The sequence below is a fragment of the Acromyrmex echinatior genome, chromosome 2, assembly GCF_024713525.1.
Source record: "Acromyrmex echinatior isolate Ae372 chromosome 2, ASM2471352v2, whole genome shotgun sequence".
Lineage (NCBI taxonomy): Eukaryota > Metazoa > Arthropoda > Insecta > Hymenoptera > Formicidae > Acromyrmex > Acromyrmex echinatior.
In genome coordinates this window covers 16,719,606-16,740,607 of record NC_141853.1, presented here as the reverse complement: position 1 = coordinate 16,740,607, position 21,002 = coordinate 16,719,606, and the positions used below count along the sequence as shown (strand labels likewise).

At 33.2% G+C, this 21,002-nt stretch overlaps 2 long non-coding RNA genes across 3 annotated transcripts in view; one reads left to right on the top strand and one right to left on the bottom strand.

Annotated features, from left to right (window-relative positions):
- Positions 1-9,076, top strand: part of LOC147910554 (uncharacterized) — a 28,377-nt gene extending 19,301 nt beyond the window's left edge. Inside the window, exon 2 of the long non-coding RNA XR_015544137.1 lies at positions 1,561-9,076. This is a non-coding gene — a long non-coding RNA (uncharacterized LOC147910554). The remainder of the gene's footprint in view (positions 1-1,560) is intronic.
- LOC147910553 (uncharacterized) overlaps positions 1-21,002 on the bottom strand; it is a 126,667-nt gene that overhangs the window by 4,985 nt on the left and 100,680 nt on the right. Inside the window, exon 3 of one of the 2 annotated variants that reach the window (XR_015544135.1) lies at positions 9,937-14,266. The exons of the other annotated variant lie outside the window; for it this stretch is intronic. This is a non-coding gene — a long non-coding RNA (uncharacterized LOC147910553). Of the gene's footprint in view, positions 1-9,936; positions 14,267-21,002 lie in introns of those variants that run through there. 2 annotated transcript variants of the gene reach the window in all.

Here is a 21,002-nt window from a genome sequence, read left to right as displayed (position 1 = left end):
TAATTGCAATTTTTTATTCTAACAAAAAAATATTTTATACTCCTCGTGTATTTTAAAGATTATCTACTAATAAAATTCCGGATTACGAAAAGCAAGGCAATGAAGAATTACTGTGAATAAATATTCTTGCAATTCATTCAGTTCATTAGCAGCATGGTTATCTCAAATCAAGCGAATTCTGTCCGAAGCATAATTATTTAACCCCTTTAATGAAATAATTGCGCTAAATAATTGCTTGGAACAGATGCGCGCTGTAGGTTGCCTTCGGATCCTCTTTCTACCGATCGACCAGTTCAGTGGAACGGTTCAAAGATTAAGGCTAATTGATGACGACCACGTCTGGTTTTAATCGGTGCCCCTACACATAATTTCTTTTCTTTTTTTTTTAGAAAACTGACGTCAATCGCAGGCGTTTTTGTCAGGGCCTTCAAATGCATCGTCAACATTGCAAATTTTGCGTGTATCTCCTATATTTTTACTTTTTTTATAAAAGAGAATCGTGGCGATTTTTATAAACACACAAAAGCGCTATTTCTAGACGATATATTCCTAAAATAAGTTTCGTAGACATCGGTTATTCCAAAAGTTCTTCTTACTTGAATCTCAGTTGTACCCTAGTTTGCCCTTCTAGTCGTTTAGTATATTTCGAGATACACTTTTTTTAAGAATTTCGAAAATTCTATTTACTTGCAAATGCATCGTATAATTTTCGAGGATTTATATAGAACGTCGACCCACCTTTCTTGGAAGGCAACTGAAGTTAAACGTTCTCTATATATCTTTTAAAGCTTTCTTTACTCGTGGAATTTCTATTGAATACAATATAATGTATTACTTTAAATTTCTCTTATGTATAAAAAGTTTATGCCAACATTGTACAATTTTTCCTAAAGCTTATAATATCAACGACAAATTATTTTATAACCGAGATTTTTAAATATATTGAATATGTGTTATATTGCATTCCTTGATTCATCAATATTTTATCCCATGACAAAAAATAACGTTTTAGTTATTATGAACGGGAATAATGTTTTGCATAATGTATATATACTTATATATATATATATATATATATATATATACATATATAATTTATTTATGGAAATTTATTCCTATTTAAAATTAAATATATTTGTATCTTCGATACAACTTAAAATAACCTGTATTTGTTAAGTTTGACGTCACGAGATATTTGAATCGATCATAAAAGAAACGCGTCGTGAAAGAAACATCAAAAAATATATATTAAAAAATTAATACTTCTCCAATAAATGTGTAATGTCAAATCTGGGAATAAAACGGCAATTAATATCTGCTACAATCTATTTCCAATTATTTTTATAACATATAAAAAGACAAGGAAGACTTTTTAAATTATGATAATGATTTTCTCTTCCGACACGTGTCCTCGATGTGACGGGTTCTCGGAATCCGATCTTTATTCAAATATATCCGGAATTTATTCAAAGGACATTCTGACAATATTAATTGCGTGGTAACTCATCCTTTACTCATCTACTTCCTACATCATGATGTATACGCATTCTCTTGTCATAGGTCATACCCGAGACAGTCTTTCCGTCCCGAGCGGACATCCTTCGGAATCTTCATGGTCGGATGGAATCGATACCACCGTCAAGGCAAGGTCGGGAAGGAGAGAGCTGCTTCCTCGTCGTCGTCGTCACTGTCGTCACGAAAGGATGTTCGTGAGCAAGTCTGGCGAATGTAATACTAGTCGACATATGCGAGAGACTTGAGTCTTGTGATCTCTCCTTTTATCTCTCTCGTTTCTCTCTCTCTCTCTTTCTCTCTCTCTTGCTTTTCTTCGACAGGTCTTGCACCACCTACGCATTTCTGCTTGTCGTAGGTCGGATTCGGCTTGATTTCGCGCTCGCACGCGAGCGACTTCGGTAAATCAATAGGGCGATGTTGCGGCAGAATCCGTCGATTTTTGACGCTCCGAGAAGTTTCATGCGGAAGTAACGTAAAGGTTAGATAGAGAAAAGAGACAGAAAAATTTGTCCTACTTTTATATCTATTGCCTCTGAGACTTCTGCTACGGATACTACCGGACGTTCCGAAGAGCATCGACATGGAAAGTTGACGTGAAACGTGAAATGTACGTATCGGTCAATTTCTTATTTATATTTTCAATTATAGTAACACTTTTCTCATCAATACTGTACTGGTAATAGTACTGTCAAGGAAAATTATCGCAAGTTCGAAAAATATCCAGTCGCAAGAAAGAGAAACTCAATAAATATGTAAAAAATATCCATATTTTTAATTATAATAACACTTGTCTCATCAGTATTACGCCGGTCCTAATAGACAAAAAAGTTATCACAAGTTCGAAAGATGTTTAGCCAACAGAAAGAGGAAATTGATGAAAACGAAAAAGCTAGCAACAGGATGGAAGAACGTCGAGGAATTTCAATAGGATTTCTCAACTAACTTCGTTGGCTGCTTGCTCGGTTCAATTACATTCACTTCGAAGTAAAATCCAGGAAAAGAAGGCACCACATATGTTCAAGAGCGCGTGCTCAACGTTCATACAACAATTCCGCCTTTCATCATCGATTATGCAATTGAGTGCCGCGGTGGTTATCCGTTTCTTTTTCATCACACCATCCAATAATGAGCCTTTCTGACAAACCGCCTTTGTTCGCTCGAAATTAAATTTCTATTCTCGTAGAGAGTACGACAGCTATCAGTTTCTAGCTCGAACGAAAACGAAACGAGATAAATTTCTCGTGATCGTCGAAAGATACAATTAATGGCGAATAATAGTAATTATATAAAGAAATCGGTAGTAAAATAATATTAATAAAAAGAACTTGAAATACAATTTTTTACGATTCTACTTGACGTCACGATGAGGCAAAATAGTAAACGGAGGAAGTAGTTACCTCAATCATAAAACTATGATGAGATGATAAAGTAAACTGTCGTTACAGTCAATATTTACACGATAAGATATTAATTACTATACCAGCGAGAGATCTCGATCGCGACTTTACGTGATTTTCAACTTCGTTGATCCGACAAACGCAGACATGTTTCACTCTGCAAACAGCGTAGGAATTTTCATCGTTCGACAATGTCAGTTCTCTCGCTGCAATATCGCTCGCAACATGTGTATCGCGTGCATTTTCTTGCACTGTGTGACCTAAAGCACAGTTATTATGTCAGCAGTGACGCACACATAAAATACAATCTTATCTCCGGTATTAAGAGTTGATATTGAACTTAAGATTACGGAGCAGTCGCTATTTTCGTTTCGGCGTATGTAATTTACATTGTTTTACGCAAATGGGGACTCACGCACGCATGAATTTACTGTACTAGTAATAATTACGATCGTCTCAGGCTGGTATTTATAGTCGAGTTTTTTTATTTAAGAGCGATATCTTAAGTATAGTCTTAAGATATCATGAATTAATCAGAGAGCCATATCAGCATCTTAAAACGTTATTTAAGATGATCTTGAAATAAGAATGGACTATAAATATTAGCCTTAAGTCATTTCAAGGTAGATCTTCCTGATTTTTATACGAGAATAAATTACGCATAGCATTAAAGCAGATACGCTCGAATTATCATTTGAAATAACATTCTGTTCCAAAGCAAAGAATTTTTAAAAGAATGGTTAAAAATTATTTTATAGACACTCTGTACGTATATCCTGTTTAAAGAGATAAACGGATGTGTAAATGTGATTTTTGTATGTCAGAGTTATACATACGAATGAGACTCCGTAAAATATACAGTTAACTTAACGGTGTATTTGCAATTCCACCCACCACCCGGTGCGGGTACTCTCGATTTCAGTGACAAGCGTTATTGGACGTCTCTCGCATCGACGTGTCTTCTGCGTAAATGCGTCTGAAGTGCGTCACGATGAAAACTACCGAAGTACGTGGAGTGTAGGTAGAGCATATACACCGAAAACTCATTGACGGAAAAGTAGATAGAGATCGCGGAAATGCCGCATGACGTCCGCGTGACGTCCGTATAAAATTTCTAGCATAATTAAATCGTCGAGTAAAAAAAACTGAGATAACTTTTTTGCGATCATATATAATAAGTGTATAAATAGTTTCGTGATACACGTGCATATAAATGACTAATATATTGATAATAATTTCTAATATATAAAAAAACTGCTAATATATAAATAAGCGAATGAAAATTAAGCGTTTTATAGAAACGAAAAAATATATATTTCTTTACATCTGTCATGTTAGAAGAGTAAATGAGGAGCAGACTTTCAAAATGCGTTTCGTCTAAAATTTGTAAAGAAAGAAAGAAACTACGCACACATGAAAACTACGCACAGAAAACAACAATATGTCAATCAATAGGATGTGAAATATTAAACAAAATTGCTTAACAATTGTTAAAAAGATTAAACAAATCTTTTTCAGTTAAAAAAACATAATGCACTTCGAAATGTCTGTTTTTTTCAGCATATAAATTAACAATGAAAAAATGCTTTCTGAACATCTCGGAGTAGTTTATGATGTAAGTTGTTTAATACTAAACATTATGCTATCTCTAACTAAAAAAATGAAATTTTTAATAAAACACATTTTGAAAATCTACTCCTCAAATGTGTAAGAAAGTATATTTCTAGTTGCTTTTACAAAACTATCGCGAAATGTTGATGTTTCAAACTGTGATTATATTTTTAAGAGGGAGGAGGAGAGGGGGGGAGGGGAGAGAGAGAGAGAGAGAGAGAGAGAGAGAGAGAGAGAGAGAGAGAGAGAGAGCTTCTTTACCTCTTCCTTTCGTTTTTAATCCCATGCAATTTCCTACTTATAAACAAAAGTTAGATAAGACTCGTCTTTTCTGGTTACGAGCAACTGTTAATTAATGCAAGGCACTTATTGTAAGTTAATTAATGCGTAACTGTACTTGTCAGAAACGATCGAGCTCTCTTAATCTCTAATCCTATTTAATATGCACGTCCTGCGCTACGCGTAAACAACTTATTATTATATAATAATCGTGACCATGAACGGCTCACTTTTTATTTGTCGTATGTCATTATGTGTTTTACGAGTGTAATTTTGATTGAATATGCAACATGTATGCCGAGGTCGCGAGCTATTATGTTTTAAATTTAATAGGCTCGCATTTTTCACCTTTAGATGCGTTCCCACCTGGCATATGTGATAGATTCTGTATTTCGATTACATTTCATTCTTTTCATTTTTTTTTGTTATTAACACCTGCTTTAATTTATTTTCATAAATTAAATAATACGATGTATTATTTTTTTGTCATGTACATTTTTGTCGATTTTTTTCTCCGGAATTATAATAAGATTAAACTATTAAGAATATATATACATATATATCGCCTCGATAAAACTACATAATTATTAGTATATACTTCGAACATTGCTTAGGCAAAAAACTTTATAATCACTCGAGATAACAGAAATGAAAAGAAAAAAGATAATATAATTGATAAAATTATTCATTCTCAACATGTCCAAATATTGAAGATATTTCTAAGAGTTATTGATCGTAACAAAATCAGAATGAGGAAAAACAAAGTTTAATTTATTATTCTTTGTATTGAACGCATATTTGTTATCATTATGACGTACATGTTAATATCAATTAAATTTCTTTTTCTGAATTTCTTAATTAAATTATTCGATTTATACTTCAATCTGTATAAAACAATCTTCACGCGCGTTGAATATTTATTATTATTATGACATATATGCTAATATCAACTTGGATTAATTTTTTACCTGAAGTTTTTAATTAAGTTGTTCGATTTCAATTTATATCTTTCAATCTGTAGAAAATAACGATGTTTATATGGTATCTGTTTTATTGCTGAAATAGCCGATTCTCTCTCTCCTTTCTTTTTCTCTTTCGCTCTCTCTCCAGCTTTTCAATCCGCCTGTTACGTCATACCTTTAATCAAAACGATTTTAGAACTGTCCCATCCGCAAAATATGTCACATCGCAGGCTATTTCCGCCGCGGGGAAACGCGTGGCTGCCATAAAGTCATGACAATAATTTCGTGAATCACCGCCACAAGCGACAGAAAACGGAGGAGACATAGGCACCGTGCCATGCCGACGGATTATCGCATTACAAACACTCGGCGGGCGATTACGATTTTTTGTCGCACGTTGCCTTTGCGTGGACCGACGCGACGCGACGCGAAGCGACGCGACGCGCGCGATTCGCTCGCGATTCGCTCGCGCGGCGAGTTAAGCATAAACACCCCGTTCGTTGAATAAATAACCAACCTCGAGTAGCGACGATCATGATGTTCAATTACCCGAATGGCTTGTCGCGGAAAATGCCCGAACAGCGAAACAGGCTTTCCTAAAGAGCAAATCCCCGTGATATTATCAGGGATAAAGCGTAAAACGAACAAAGCGGTTCTCCAAAATTTGTTTTCCTCTTCTGTCACTGAAAGAATAATGAGAGAATAACGGTGGATTGACTGGATTGGAATTAAAAGCTGGATATGTTAACGGTTGATGTAACTGCAAGTATTAATTTACATTAAATGAGGCCATGTTGGCTTAATTGGCGCGGCGTTGATCCCACACTCCCCGATTTTTCACCGCAGATTTATAATTTTCTGTTTACTGTGCGTGCAATTAATGCATCCTTAATTTTTCTAAGATCCGTACGAAGACTATCTATACACTTAATATTTGCATAAGCGCATTTGTTTGTATTATTTTCAATATATCAATTATTCTTCGAAAAGCATCAAGAGATAATTACATCAAAAGAATAAATAAAAGTTTTGAATTCCTCTTATTTAAAGATTTCGCTTTTTTTTTAAGTGTAACATATATTATATATAATTTTACATTCGTTTCGATTTTCCAAGAGGAACATAATGAAACAAATTTTTATAAAAAGAAGAGATAGATTTTTTTATTTTGACGTATTACTTCGAGGTAGAATCGTACATACAAAAAAGTTTAAAAAGTGTAACATAATTTTATTCTCACTTTGATTTCCCGGAAGGGACACAATAAAAAAAATCTTTATCTAAAAAAATAAATCTTTCTATCTCAACGTCTTTGTAAGTAAGATTATACGCCATCTAAAAATTTTTCTTAAATATAACATAAATATCTTTATCTAAAAGAACAAATGGGCTTCTTATCTTAACGGTTATTTCGGTATACATCGTATCAAGAAATTTATAATATATATATTCTAATGGAACAACGGATTCATGAAGAGAAATCAAGAGAGGAGCTATTTCTCGAATCTGCAGCTCGATATGCGTGGGTCCACAAACTTTCTGTACGGTCCTGCTTGACGTCATTGAATGACGTCAATCCCGAACCCCACCAGACTCTTCGGCCTCCTCTTTTGAAGCGCGCTTTATCGCGCCGACGTAAGAAGCATCGTTGCTGCTGCCGCTACCGCCGTCACCTCAGCTCTCGAAAATTCCTACGACACCCAATACGATCGAACGAAAGATAAAGAGAGAGCGAGACAGAGAATGAATGAGAGGAAGAGAGATATCTCTCCTCGCAAAATGCCACCGCGAAAGCGTTCTCATACGCGTCTCTCTCCGCCGTCGGGATTCATGATTTGCGACCATTTTATCTAAATTTATCATAGCTTCGAAATTAAATCGGCCGACAGGGTCGGTTAGACGTTAAATTAAAACGATCATGTGGATCGGCGAGACAATTGCGTCAATTCAGGAGAGATATACTATACCATGCGTCGTTAATCTCACGCGAGTCGATACTTTTCACGCTTTTATCTTCCCAGGTATCGAAATTCAGCAGATATAAAAAAAAATGTTATGTTGACGATAAAAATAATATAGTGCTATCCCGGAGAGGCAGAGTAACCGCATGCTTTAATTGATGAGACACATCAAGCGCACCGCTAAGTAATTAACAGCTCGTTCTAATGGTGAAATCTGCGGTCGAAGCAACGTCTTTGGACGAGTCGACGTTTTACGATCTCGGAAGAGAACGCAAAAATATATATAAGGTTTCAATTTCAATAGGTTTTATTTTATAACGTAGCACAGATCTTACCTGAACACTTCAGGTAGAATGTCATTGAAAATTGAGTCAATATTTTTATCAAGTAACGCAAGTATCCTAATTGTTTTAGATTTTGCGAATTTTATCAAAAGTTTATCTGAAAAAATATTTTACACGCGTTTTTTTTCTCTGACAATATAAGCGGGTATATTAATTATCATACGTTTTAGTCCCCCCCCCTCCCCCCTCCTCCCGACGTTGATTGTTTTTGAAATTCTGACTCTGAGATCTCCATGGATTAAACGAAGCTTCGTTAATAATGCAAACTCATCGTGAGACGTGAACATTCGTTCCCGACACGCTGTTTCAATGACATTCACCGGTGTGATTTTAATTCGCCGGCTCACGTCAAGCTTAATCGCGTTACGTTGCGACGATTCCGGGTGGTGATTATGCAAATCCGCGGCGAATCGTTGTTTTAATCGGTCCAGCGATTTGTCATTAATGTATCGTTAATCGAGCACTCATGTTCGTAATTGTAACGAATTGTTAATATCATTAATATCGTAAAATAATAATGTAAATAATACTTGTTGATTTAAATAATATGCAGCAAGAAAACTTCGAGCTAATTTCTTGATCTTTTCTTTAATCAATTCTCAATTCTACATTGAATCGTACTTATATTTCAATAATATATTTCATATTAAGAGCATTTAATCTTTAACAAACGCATTTGCTGTTCTTCAAAAAAGAAAGATCGTCTCGTCGTCTCGAAGTCCTTCTTTTTTATCCGATTGCATCTTAAGCAAATGTATTGTAATACGATTGTTATACGAATGTCTAAATGCAAACGTAAAAAGTGCGTGTTTATCATAGAAACATTTGCGAGAAAAAAGCGGTTTTTTTATCGCTTTTTACGCTTCTCGGAATTTACGCCTTTTCTTGGTGAATTATTACACATTAGTTAACTGATAAAGGAATATTCGAGCTTTTTATTTCTTCACGCTATATCGATCTGTCGAGACGCACGTGATATTAATCGTTATGTCAGCGAAAAAGAAAAACTACGCCACGTGATACAACGTGCAACAACAACAAGGGATTTGATAAAAGGAGTTAATAATAAACGTGCATACTTTTAGAAATGTTAAAAGCAAGTCGTTCTTAATTTACACAACAGCCAATGTGTATGCCCTTTAATTTTTGTCCACCCTTTAATTTTGTACTAGTGACGTAATGAATTTAACTTCATACATTTTTATAAAATTAGAAGTTGCTGTTGCGTGATTTAAAAAAAAATTATGCCTAAAAACGCATATAAGGATATGTTTATTAATCGATTTTTCCGATGATTCATTAATATACGTATTATATCACTTATACTAATCACTAGTTAACATGACATATTAAGCATGTTTTTGTTTCTATTTCTGAACTGCAGACTATATGATATATTTAAATAGACTATTGTATGCAAAATAAAAAAAAAAAAATTGTATATATCTTTTTAAGATTAAATCGATCTTCTGATGATCACAGATATATATTTATGTAGTGTCGAATATAATTAAGTTTAGAAACTAGAATATAAATAACTATTTACGCACGTGTGAGATGTGCGCAGCAGGGCCGTAGCAGGAATTAATCTCAAGATTTTATTTTGTTAATATTATAAAGAAAGCATTTATAAAAATTAACTATGTGTTTAGTTTCAAAATTTTCAACCAATTTTGAATCCATTTTTTCAAAAATCGACTAAATACTATTTTTTATAACAACATGTTTCAAATAATTTCGTAAGTAGACAAACGGAATTCAAATACACTTATAAGACTGACTCGAAACTGGATCAAGAATAAAGTCTAAAGTTTCGTTACATCTACTGGCATTTCTCTGAAACTCTTTAAATTTTCCATCGCCCACAATTCGATAGCTATCGATGGCCTATTTTTATTAAGAAACAAATCAACTTCAATTTGTTCCAAGACTATACATAAAAAGGAAGTTCGCAGAAACTAGGGTATTCTACACATACACGTAACTTTACCTATTTGTTTCACTACTTATTTACGTGCCAACAATGCAGTGCAAAATTACAGATCCCCGGGGAAACTAAAATGCATCTTCGTAACTTTTACTTTCTTCCCTTTTACTCGAAACGTGCAGAATGTACCTAGTAAGAAAGATCTATGGAAGATGTCAATTACTGTACCATCAAAGCTATAACTTTCTTCTTTTTTTTTTTAAATCCATTTAACGTTTAATTTAATGATCCTCACGTTACGTCTACGTAAAACACATTCTTTGTGCTAGGTAAAATAATATCAGGTCTCAAATATGCGTCAAAAATTTTGATTTGAATATATCGGAGTACAGAAGATTCGCAAACGTGCAGAGTTCTTGCCTTACAAATCCCAGCATGCCGAAAGCGTGAATATTACGTTCGATACGGATAACAGGTCGTACGTATCATGCTACAATGTATGACATTACAGCGATATCACGTGAGGGCGCCTTCGTGAACAGATGCGATCTCGAGAACCTCCGACATGCACGACGTTCGATCCGCTCTATAAGGGGATTGTACGTACGAAAGCCAGGGTGACTGAGGTGAAACCTTTCTGTTTTTCTCCGGCATATTGTGCGCAAATATTTCTCGACCTATGCCCTGCCCGATGTTCGAATGTAAAGCCATAATGCAATTAGAAATTTGAATACGCAGGGTAATCTTTTTCGTAGTATTTCTTTTTTATTATTGAAGCTCTTTAGCTTGTGACGGTATTCGTTGTAACATTATTTTTATTTGCTTCTTCATTTCCCGGTAACTAAATAGGATCTGAGGAAAAATAACGTTAATTAATAATAAAATTATATGTTTGTTGTCAATAATAATATCTCACGTTACATCTACAATGTAATTAAATTGTTTTGATTGTATTAAAAGAAATTGTAATTAAATTAAATTACAATTTCTGTTAAAAGTTCGTATAAATGGATAAATATATAAAAGCTCAATAAATAACTGATGATTTCAGTTTCGATTATTTAAGTATTAATATTGTATTAATGACATAAGTGACGTATTGCAATTTCAGTGGAATACTCGTCATACATATCTATTTAATGTTCTTAAGCTTGCGTTATGCAGGTAATGTCAAAAAAAATTGGGAGAATCCGACATTTTCTTATTCGAACAACAGATCGTGACGTGTAATTTATTTTTAATCCATGTAAGACACGCGTGTGTAATATGCTACCATTGCACAAGCAAATCGTCATGTACATGCTAGAGTGATGACGTTTTTGCATCTCTAACGTCCCCATGGAGTAGTGCCAGTTGAAATGAGACAAAGCGAAGAATAATGACAACTCGAGGAACGGTTGTTTTCATCTAGGAATAGACTAAAATGTGGAAAGAGAAATGATCTTGCCGACATGCGGAAGATAGTTCCCGAAGTAAAAATAATTATATCTAATTATAAATAATTATATGATTAGATGTAAGCAAGCTAAAATATATTAATCATCAAAAGCTTTACTAAATTTTAATTATTCAAAATAGTACAATAAATATTTTTATTTTTTGTAATAGTATAGTTCATAAATACTTACTTAATTCTGCTAACAAAAGTCAGCAAGTTTTAGCTCAAATTTTTAGTTTGAAATTAGAATTATCTATGTAGAAATACCTTGAAAACGCTGACGGAGTCTTCAATTTTTCATATATTATAAATACGTCGTTTAATTTTTTCATAGCTGTTGTTTATATTCATGCATCAAATAAAATGTCGAGAATTTATATAATTATGTCACAAAAACAATGTAAAAAAAAAATCACAGAACTAATGTGTAATTTTGCTAGAAGACGATGGATTCTTATAAATATTTTCGATTTTTTATTTTTTTTTCTGTCGGTCGCGTCATGTTAAATGATACCGCGCGCGTCAGCGAGCTGTGGTTATTCACTATCGCGCCATTGCTAAATTATGATTCGGTTTCACGTACTTTGATATATCGCGTCAATTTTTTTACAAGAAATACGTCAGAATAAACTATTTCAGCACAAATCAATAAATCTTTCAACCTTAAAATTATTTTTTAAATTAAATTAATTTAAAAAATGCTTTTTTTTTAAAAAAAAAACATGTTTATTCAAAATTAACTTATCTGTGTTAGTATATAATATAATAAATGTTTAAGAACTTTCTAAAATTCATATTTTTTATAAATATATTAGATAAATATTCGATAAATATATTGATAAATATTTGACAATTATATATTCATAAAAAATATTAGATTATTGTGTCATAAAAATTTTTAGTAATTGTAATAAAGATGATAATAATTTCGTAATAATGTTGTAAATTCTATTATAATTGCGCAAATTCGGGTGAAAAATTTTAATTGGCAACAATATTTTGTTTTCAAAAAAATCATTAGACTTTAAGCGTTCAATAAATCGTCTGAAAAAACAAAATTAGCAAAGAAATATCGTACAATTTGCCTTGTTTTTCTTCAAGTTGTTTACTAACCCAAGTCTTTAATAAAAAGCAGCGATGTTTATACGTTTTACAATTAGTTTCTCGCGAAATGCCACGCATTGGAAGTTATTGTAAATAAAAATGTTTTGACTTCTTGCTTTAAATCTAGCGTTTTTTAAATTGAAGTAATCCATGTAACTCTCGGAAATCTCACGAGGCACCGGTTGCATCTCAAATTTGTGTACATCGTTAATGCATTGTCCATGTCGCGATGCCCCTCGGAGAGTTTAGCTGTAACGATTTTCTCATATGATGAGAAAATGAGTGAGCGAGCGTTACGTCGCGTTAGGCTGACCAGAGGGTGGCATTTCCAATTACGGACAACGCTTTCAATTACTTAAGCTCGTACAAAAGAGCTTTCGCTCGTCGTTCTCGCGCTATCGACCGAGAGCTTTATAGAGTAAAATTTACGATGACAAGTTCATCATGAGCATATCTTTTCATTTAGACGTACATAGAATTATTTATTGCTTATAACAAATATTTCAAACTATTTAACAATTATTTTTATTTAACAAGGAGACGAAATAATGCTACGATTCAAACACTAGTAGTGACATCTTACAGAGTTAAATATACGTTTTGTATAACAAGATTGCTGCAACAAATATGATAAAGTAAATTTTGGTTAAATTTAATTCAATGTTAATAATGCTTGTATTATTATAATATCACAGCGTATTTTGACATTTCTAATTTAAATTTGCTATACAATTTTAATCAGACTAATATCTATTATAATAAAGAATAATATAACAAATTGTATTGGTTAATTTTTTTGTATACAAATTGACGAAAGTTTATTTTTGCTTTTTTTTTTATTATTTAGCAAGTTATAGGAATAAAGAAATTAAACGATCGCAAATTATCATCAGAAGAGAATAAAAAATTCTCTACTATCGGTAAATTCGATTGTTATATTTATAAGTTCCATTACATTTTTCCAGTGTAAATTTAATTGCTATAAAAACTATTTTCATATTTTAAATAAATAAAAAAATGTAAATTATTATATTATTTTTTCTAAATTACTGTTATAAGTTATTTTTTTTTCTATTACAACAATATTTATCGCATGGAAAATTTATTGCGTGCTTCTATTGGAATATTGTAAAACAAGAAAATAAAGTGAAAATTTAAAAATTTGAAATCAATATAAATAATCTATTGCAAAAATATACTTTAGGGAAAAGATATATATATATGTTATCGAGTAGATACGTACATGTATTAGAAGAATTGTTATTTGTGATATCATATTAAAATATAAAATATGTTCATAAGAGTTTCAAATTTTTCTCGTCGTATTTATTTCATATATTGTATAGCGCCTTTACATTTTATAATAGATATTTTTTATGCACTCTTTGATATTTTTAAATATTTTTATATCTTTTTTTAAGCGAACGGTGCGTTCGAACTTTCGCTGGCATCTATCGGAAAGTAGTAATGCGACCGAGTGAATCTTCACTGCTCCAAAGAGTCGTTATCAACTGAAAGCGATCTATCCTACCGCAGATAGGATATCTCCTCTCGATAGGTATTATATCTTCGCAAATACCATGCGTTGCAAGTGGGTATATGAAGATCGATATTATCCAGGATTGCCTCGATATAGTCCATGAGCCCTCGCTGAAACGTTATATTTAGATGGACCCTTCCCTCGTCATCGAGTGGCAGTGTGCAGCAGAGAAGCTCGCTCAATTGCCGCTGGAAACCGATATTAACATGGTTAACGATGCTCCTCCTCGACGTGGAGCATCTTTGGGGTGAAAAGCGGCTTTAAATACAATGTGAAATTGAATCCTGGAGATGATGCACCTCTCGCGACTTTACATGCATTCAATTATATACTCCATCATATAGTGAAATCTGATTCACGCATATTTTTATTTCAAGTATTGAGAATGATCTTTAATCAAAAAGTATAAAAATTTCCCTTTATAGTTACAAAGAATTCCAAAAGACAATGAAAAATAAGTTTTAACTTAGAAGATATTCATTTTCTTGGACTAATCTGTTTCCTTGCTGCATATCAACAATTGTTTGCAGTGATTATGTAATATCGCGAAAACATTTTCTATGTGTATAATATAAAATCTATTATATTTGACAATTGTAAGCAGAAAGTAGTTCAATGAGTAAATCAAATAAATCAAATAATAATAGAAAAAAATCTTATTTTCTACATATTTGTTATTATAATAGTAGTAATCAATAGTTCAGCTTTATTTAATATTCGGATTTGACTTTGACGTAACGATATTTTTTTCAATAAAATCGGATGATTTTGCGTCAATTTAATGGTGCTATAGTTGGGTGAGAGACTGGATACAAATGTCAAATTTGAATCTCATTGTTCTACGCTGTTATTACATGCTCCGCCTGCAGCATTTCATTTGTTTTTCACCGGTATTATGCTGTAAATCCCTGTGCAAATTATAATCGTTGACGAGTCGACAGCACTTCAATATCGTAGCATTGCTACCAAATGATAAATTAATTCCAGGACTCTAAGCGCGCAAACCGATGTTACCAATTACCAGATAGAAGTGTGTAACCACGCGCTTATTAATTGCGATGTGCGTGTGCAATATCGTTTGCGAATCGTTGAGAGCTATAACTCGTATACTCGATGTTAAACATTAGAGATACGTTTGCGTGATTTTGATGATGATATGAAGGATGGAAACGTAAACGATCATTCCGAGGATCCAATAGGCTTCTCTGACATTCACAGATATTTTTTGTTAATATCTGAGTCGAAATATTAGTCCTACTTTCAATCTCTTTCAACCTCACTTAGATCATATAAATCTGTTTTTTTGACTTAAACAATTAAATAGAATCAAACCTCTTTTAATATTACTTAATCTACAGCTTCTATTTAGAAAACTTCTTTTGAACTTAAAAATACAATTTTCAATAACTAAAGCCATTTACAGACTCAAGGTAGAAGCTCAATTCATTAGATTAAAATCTATTATAAATCTCTAGAGTCTGCATACGTATAAGTATACATATATTTTTGAGACTTCCACTTTCTGTACAGAAATTATGCGTTTCGTAAGTTATCTCCGTGTCCAAATCCATTCTTAGAATGCCAATGTTTTGTGAACATTGCACCTCATCAAGAGCTGATACTATATCGTACTGCTTCTCGCCCTAATGAAGTGAACTGCAATATTCATGAAACGTTGATATTCTAAGAATGGATTTAGCCACGGAGATAATCCGCCAAATGCATAATTTCTGTATAGATACTTTTTGTGTTAATACGGGTAATTTGTTCGAGTTAGCCTCTCATATTTCGATTCTAGCGTTCTTAACACAATTACATGCATATCGTGATATATTAAAGCGCTCATAAAAGGCTATCATATGTACACGAATTCTAAAAAAAAAAAAAAATAAAAAAAAAAATAAAAAAAAATAAATAAATTGAATATCGAGAGCATTTTCGATTTGATATTCTGTTGTTTAACGTTACCATGATTGTCGAGTATCGCAATAACAAGAGTAATATTTTCCGTGCGCTCGAATCAGCCAGAAAAATGTGTCCGTAAAAAGTGTATTCGGGGAAAAAAATATTGAAGGTATCATCGAATTGTTCGATTTACAATAGGGAAGACCGGGGCTAATAATAGATTCATTTTTCAGTTTCGAATTTTTACAGACAAAATTAAGAGACTTATCGAAAAAATGAATTCTACACCAATTACTACATATATTTGATTACCTAATAATATTTTAATAATAATAAGGGGAAACTGATAACTAATATGAAAAAAAATGCATTTTTCTAATACATTTTCCATCTGATTTAACTAGTTCCGAGACCGGGATAATTCGACTAAGATTATTAAAAATAAAGATTAATGTATTTTAAGCTACATCTTTGGCTACATATTAATAAAACTTTTATAAAAATATATTTTAAACACAAACATTCGCTTCGCAGGGCAAAACAATGCTTCTTTTTGCAAAATTTGTTCATTTCGTGCAAAAGCACGTCGTCGAATGAGCCTAGTTTTCGAGATTGGACATGAGGGAACTAAATTTATAACATTTATCACTGAGGAAAATCTCTTTAAAAGAATAAAATTTTGAGTAAGTATAAGAGTCGTCACTAAATGAGTCATATAGTTCCATGCTGTGGTTAGTCTACTATCCCCATTCGTTAAAAAAAAAAAATCAACAATATAACGATAAAAAAGACACATAAAAATCTGCTGGACTTTATCAAGTAAGAATTACATTTACTATCTAAGCAAAAATCAAATATCTCAGGCAATCATATACGATTGTAAAACAAAAATTTTAAGAATAAAAATATTTACTTAAGTGTATGATTTTTAAAATTGTGGCAATTTCTATTATAGATGTGTTCGCAACAAGATGTTACAGCAGACTGAGCGACGTTTACGCGTGTCTCACATGCTTTGTTTTTAAGCCTCGATTATTCTACTTACCTCTATAATCAACTGATCCCGGTCTCCCTTACTGTATTAACTTATGCGATGTTGAAAAAGTATGGCATATAAAATTACGATCTACGTATGATCTTTTGGATTTTTGATTTTTGCCTTGTCTTTTTTTTTCACATTTTTCTCTCGTGTGATCTTTTTTCACATTTTTCTCTCGTATGAAATTTTCGTCAGTGAAAAACCGAGTATATCAAGTATCGACGCGAAAAAAATAGTTTTCCAGAGATTTTTGTTTCTACCTTTCTACCAACGTACCAACGTTCATTCTATCACTTTGCTTTGCTAAATCTTTCCAATGCTCTTCTTGTTACTTATACAGTCAAAAAGAAATATTAAAAAGAAAGAAAAGTATTAAATAAATTATACGTTTATAATTTTTTATTCGTTAAATAGAAATAAAAATTTTACTTCATGTCATTATATATAATTTTTTTATTTTTTTATTCAAATAAAAGTTTCTTTCTGTATCTCTATATTTCTCTATACTCTTTGCGACGCAATGATAATTTTTTTTGTTTTGTAATAATGACTTAAGCACATATCTCTTATCATATACTCTTAAAAAATATACGAGAGTTTATAGCGAATAAAGCAAAAAGGAAATTTAATAATTTAATGGAAACCAAGAGCCTGTAAAACCTTTCTAGGGATCCTTGAGCGTTTTGACATATGGCTAGTACTTTGGATTGATTCTTTCTCTGCTCGATGAGAGTCCACTATGTCGATCACTCATTCTGTCAATCTCGCGGCGGGTCGTTCGATATTTCTATTATAGGTCCGAGCACAGGAGAAGTCGCAAACGTCGCAATCAAGAGGAAAAGAATGAGGATATGAGAGAGAAATTGCGAGTTGAGAGGCAAGTTTCACCCTTGTAATAATATAATGTGTGTAGCTTACGTCAAAAGTTACTACGTGTCCTCTAGAAAATTATATCAAAATTTTGGAAATTTTCTATAAAAATTTCTGATTATTTAAAAAATAATTGTATCTCTCTCTCTCTGTCTCTCTCATTATATTTAACGCAAATTACATTATTTACATTTAAAGAATCATTCATGTGTGTGTACTACTTTTTATATTTATATAAAATGTAATAGGAAATGCATCTAGTTTTATACTAGTTTTTATTAACTTCCTTGTCATTTATTACAATAAAAGGAGTCTAAAAATAAAAGGATTACAATTAAATCATTCTTAAGAATACTTTTTCTTTCACGACAGTTAGACTTTTACATTTTTCTCATAAAATTTCGTTCCTGCACTGCAGAAAAGTTTGTCTTTTATATTCTATGCTATTACAAACGTTTCTTTTACAAGTTTTTGCGTCCTTGTCTCCGTTTGTAAATTTTAGTTTGATGATCAGAAAGAGATGTAGAAAGAGATACAGAAAGAAACTTTAACTTGTCTACTTTCTTTTATTTTAAAATTCTTTTGTACTAATCACTAAACGTTTATTTAATAAAAGCGCACGCATGCTGTGTGTTCGCAATATAATAAAAATAAATAAAATAATGAAAAAGTGAAAGTTGCAAAATATGTTTCCAATTTAATTTAAATAATTTCCATGTATCTTTTTAAATATTTGTATCGACAGATGTGCCTGTGTTTTGCACATGTAATATTTTCGTTTTTATACTTTCCCTCTCACTTTCTTTTCTTGACAGTTCCGATATTGTACATTGGATTTTAGAAATACCAAAATCATCTTATCATTGTTACGTTTGTTCCATAATAAATCATCGAATCTGGTTGTCTCAATATTTTATATTCTCGGAAATTTCATAAATCTTATTCCTTTCTTTTACTTTCGTATCTTTTGCAACATTTAGTATGATTACAGTCATAAAAAGATTGTTCGTTATATTCGATCGTTTTCTGTCTTTTCATATGCTAGCCTAGAAATCGTCTCCTTTAAAGTTCAATCTTTATATATGTACAGAAATATTTACGATTCATTCTGACATATTTATGTTATTTATGTTTAATTATTTATTTATTTGTCGCTTGGCTGGACAGATTCGTAATAAATTTGAAACACATCGACAAATTTTATATAAATCTTGATGGCACCGCGAAAATTATGATCGCACAGACTACAAACGTCAGAAGCAACGAAAACGAATGGCAGGGATAATGTAAGTGATGATTTAGAATGACAAAGTTTCGAGATCGGGATGATCGACGTGGTCGTGAAGTTAAAAAACGAATCTAATTCGTATTTGCAGTCGTAAAGATGTCGAAATGAAATCGGCCGCCCTATAAGAAAAACGATTTTATGTAGTTTCTTTAGGGAACATCATGGCGAAACGAGAGGGTCGAAGATCCTCTTACCGAGTAACAAGTGGCCTCAACGAAGTGCCCTGTAATCATGCTCGCGGCGCTTAGGTGTAAAAAAGAGGGCAGGGTCGACGCTTTTGCGGCCTACAAAGAAGTTGCGGAGTAAAGAAGCTGCTTACAGCAAGATAAATTCGCTTTTCGAGTAAAAGATTCAGCAACCTACGCGATGTTATAATATTAAAAATAAAACATGCACAAACAAACAAAAATGAAATACATAATTTTTTAATCTCCCTACTACGTAATAGTCTAATAGTACTAAAAAACATTTGACATTTCAATTGAAACGTGATAACTTGACTTTTTAAAACCGATTAAATATCATTGCACTTTTGCTGATAACAAACAATTAAATCATCCAGGACAATCCGGGATTAATCCGGTGATGCATTACTCTGTGCGTGCTCTCTCTACGTGGCAAAATACGACGGCGAGAATTTTCGTTGCGCTGCGTTCCGCTCTGACGTGCGAAATTGCGTATTTAACCCAGCGAACTCTCGCATAGCGAAAGTGATATCGATCGTGACCGCGGATACTCGGTGTTCGAAGCGAGCAATCGTCTAAAATCAGAGCGCAGCAGCGGTGGTCGGAAACGGCGGAGTTGGATATAACATCAGTGGCAGCAGCAACAGGCGACTTCTGGCTGGCACAGGCAAGAGAGTAGGTCTTGACTTCCTTTCTCTATCCTGCTTTCTCCCTCTCTCGATTTCTCCGTCTTCTGCATCCATTCCAATTTCCATTTTGCAGGGAAATAGACAGACAAGTAGGAAGGCAAACAGGCAGGCAGGCAGGCAGGCAGGCAGGCAGACAGGCAGGCAGGCAGGCAGGTTTCCACGACATTGCTTCTCTTTCCGTGTATATGTGATGTATTGATTTGGAGGCTGGGGCTACAGGTGGCTTTTCGGCGCTTGCGCCGTGCAGGGAATATGAATAAGCTCCTTTATTAAAATATCCCATGAACTTAACGAACCAATCGTTACCTGAGAGAGCGTAGCCATTTCTCCTTCTCTCTCTCTCTCTCTCTCTCTGCTTTTGCGTTTTTCTTCGCTGTCAAATCCTTCGATCCTGTCAAAGCTCCCCAAAAAAATACGTGTGATTTTCGTATCTGCAGGGGTGACGAGACGAACAGATGTGAGCAACGCCGAGTGAAAAAGATACCAAGGCAATCAAGTTCGAAGCTTCGCGCCCTTCGCGAAGCTCGATTTCTCTTGCTCTCGTTGCGATTTCTCTTGCTTTCCGCTCGTTTATTCCGCTCGCTGCCGGAAGGCAGATGCAGGGTCGGCTATGAGTGAGTTGGCAGCACATCCCCGGGAATTGTATCAATTGAGTACGCTGTTTCACCAAAACTTAGCTATGTATAAAACACTGTCCTTCAATAATATTTTCAATATCTTCAATATCAGTTTTTAGGGCATGTGGATTTCGTCGCGTATATAGTTCCTTTTAAAAAAAAATATAGAGCACCGAGGCCTTTCCAGAGATAAATAGAGCAGTAGTTTGAAGTCAGGTTGGCGTTTTTTTCGATACAATTTTACGATACGTAGATATAATTAAATCTTATCTTAAAAAAATCGATGATGAATCCGCATTCACAATCTGTTTATTGTAATAACATTGCGTGT